The following is a 3,330-nucleotide window of genomic DNA, read 5'->3' as shown; positions in this document are numbered from 1 at the left end:
ACACACTCTGTGTTTCTGAGTTGTTCCCAGTCGCTTGCCCACTTGTCGCTGCCCTGACACACTCTGTGTTTCTGAGTTGTTCCCAGTCGCTTGCCTCTTCCACCCGCTAAGGATGTAAGTTCCATGAAGACAGGGAACTTTGTTTCTCATCTTCGTTCACTTCTGTTTCTCTGGCCCCTGGAGTAGTGCCCCGTGCAGAATAAGCATTAAGGTCAGTATCTGTTGAATGGATGGATGAGGCGAGCAAGTGGTGAGGGCTGGTCAGTTAGTGTGAGTCCTCACTCTGCAATATGAGGCTGGGAGACGTGACGGGCCACCCGGAGTCAATGGCACCTAACTGGGTGCGCTGAGCAGTGGGAAGAAGCTTGGCTGTTTGGAATGGCCATGAGTGCAAAGACCTGGAGCCTCAGACCAGGGAGTGTGGTTCTCCAGCACAGTGCCTGGTTTCAGTGGAAAGACAGCAGAGCCCCAGGAAGACTGGTGTGAGGCAGGAGCAGGGCTGGGGAGCAGGACAGAGGCCCATTGGGAGCACGTCTTATCTTTAGGCCATTGCTGTTGGATCAACAGCCTGCATTTGTGACAATCCTGCCACCCTCTCTTCCTCGGTCTTGGGGGAAAGTCTAAACTTGTTCCCCCTTGAGATCTCATGACCCAAGGGAGGTCTGAAAGATTCAGGAACCATAATGGGTACCCTGGAGTCCTGCCAGCTCTGTGCAAAGCTTTCCCAAAGTGTGCATCCCACAAGGCCACGGTGTCCCCTCCTCCACCCGACAGGGAGCTCCTCGATGACAGGACTGTGTCGCAGTCCTCGCTCACTGGCAGTACAAGGCCAACACTTGACACATAGTACTTTTAGGAACTATTTACTGAAGGGAAATTGTAACCAGAAAATTGTAGATGTGACAGTGATCATTGGATTCATTCATGGGGGAGGAGCGGGTGAGCTCCTCGTGTATTCTGGACACTGAGCTGGGCACCTGAGCCTCAGAGCTGAACAAAATGGGGCCCCTGACCTCCAGGAGCTCATGACTAAGGAGGAGGGCAAAGCAGGAATGGATAATGGCAGCATGGGGTGCCAAGGATGGAGGGGCCACGCTTAGGAAGGGGCTCCCACATCTTCTAGCCTTCCCCACCTGCAGCTGTATTATCATTTAGTTACTTGTACTCTGACAAGAGTACAGAACTGTGTCCTGCTCACTGCTCTTCTCCTGGCTCATAATAGGTACTCACTCAGGGAGCCTGGCTGGGGCAGTTGGGGAGGCTCAGGACAAATCTGTGAATTAGTGCACAGCTTATGGAGATACGGAGAGCTGTGTGTGCCTAGCTCAGGCCAGGGGTGGGGGTCACAGAAGACCTCGAGGGGGAAGAGGCCGTGGCCTGGAATGTGGCACTCCAAAGCTCACACCCCTTCGGTGTACCCTATTTCATGAATTCCTCACAAATCATTGAGGGCAAACCCATGTGTGAACGAAATAAACAAGTCTCCCCAAAGGGAGGAATCTTGGTAAAGACCACTCAGCTGTCAGAACAAAACTCGAGCCCACCCTCCCAACCTGAAAGCTTATGCCTTCATCACACACCGTTCTGCCTCCTGCCAACACGTTAAGAGGAATCTTCGTGAGAAATGGTGACCTCCCACACACACGACTTCTCCAGAGGGTGGGAAACCATTCCAAGGGTTGGAGGGGGCTGAGTCCAAAGGACAGATCATCGTCATCATTATGGCAGCTAAATTTTAAAGAGCGCTTCTTGTGTGATGGTACCATCCTAAGAGCTCTCCACATGTTAATGCATTCTTTATAACTACCTTGGAATGGAGGTTTGACTGTTCTCGGTTTATAGATGAGGAAACTGAAGCCCTGTTAGATAACTTTCTTAGGTCACCCTGGCAGTAAGGGAAATGCAGTCTGATCTCAGAGCCTACACGCTTAACCATTTCACCTTCTGCCTCAGTGGGCCGTGCCCACCTCATCCAACTCTGGGAAGCTGCTAGAAACTTCCCAGTTGAGCACTCTTTATGTTCTAGACACTATACTAGGTGCCACGGGGAAAATCAATAAAGAAGAAATTGCTAACATTCCTGCCTTCAAGAAGTGGCAAACTCAGAAAGGTGGGTCAGAACCAATGAGCCTGAAATAGGAGGCACACTGAAAGTTCACAGAGGCGAGGACATTTGAGCGGGGCCTTACAGAAAGAGGAAGAGGTGCCCAGGAAAAGGATACAGCATGTACCATCCCATCCAGGTGTGGAGGAAGACACCACATTAGGGGAACGTCTAATCAATTAGTGTGTCTGGAAAGCAGAGGGCAGGGGCTGAAGATAGGGCTGAGTCAGAGGAGAAACGGGGCCTGGATTCTGGAGAATTGGGAGGACGATAGTAAGTGAATAATTTGGACACTGTTTAGTAGCTGATAACTTACCAGAGGTGGAGGAAGAAGTAATATAAGCTGACCTGCATCTTAGGAGGATGACAAGGTTCTTGTGAAGACACAGTGGGGAAGCAACAGGCTAAAGAAAAGAAGACCAGTGGGTCACTCAGCTCTTGCTGTGTAACCAACCCCTGCATAACTTAGAGGCCACTTCATTATTGCTCACAGGTCTGGGAGTCGGTGGGCAGCTCTGCCGTCAGCCAGCAGGCTACTCAGAGTCTGGGGCGATGCAGGTTGGGGCAAAAGAGGGTGACTGGGTCATATGTCTCTTATTACCTTGGGCAGCTTCTCCTGTAATGTTTTCAGGGTTACCAAGAACCCCCAAAAGGGCAAGCCCATTGCACGAGCACTTTTCAAGCCTCTCCTGAGGTCATGTGTCTTAACGTTTCATTAGCGAAGCACAGATTCAAAGGGTGCTGCGCTAGACACCACTTCTGATGGCAGACACCCCGCAGTCCCATCACAAAAGGGTATGCCTAGGAAGGGGATAGATCAGGAGCCATTTCTGTAATGGACCAAGCAAGAAATAATATAATAGTTGCCTAACCTAGGAGACGGCAGAATAAAGGGAGAAATGATCATGGTCACAAGATTATTATGAGGGACAGGAGAGAATTCAAGACAACTCCTGGGCCTTTTGACAGAGTGATTGGGTAGATGGTTCTTTACATCAATGCAGGGGACCAATAGGAAAAGCAGGTTTGGGAGTTGTAAACACATCGTAGCTTGTCCGAGTCCCCTGGGTCCATGGGTCCTTCCTCAGCCCTCCCTCCACTCTGACCATGTCGTCCAAAGGGAAAGTGAGATCACTTTCATGACCCTGCCTTCCTAGCAGTAGTAGTCTGCCAGGTGTGAGCATCTGAGCCAAACTGGGTGTGCCACATCTATTTCCAGACAGGTC

The sequence above is a fragment of the Otolemur garnettii genome, unplaced genomic scaffold, assembly GCF_000181295.1.
Source record: "Otolemur garnettii isolate 467f Iridium unplaced genomic scaffold, OtoGar3 scaffold00066, whole genome shotgun sequence".
NCBI lineage: Eukaryota > Metazoa > Chordata > Mammalia > Primates > Galagidae > Otolemur > Otolemur garnettii.
The sequence above is the reverse complement of the archived record's forward strand: the minus strand, read 5'-3'. Positions refer to the sequence as shown.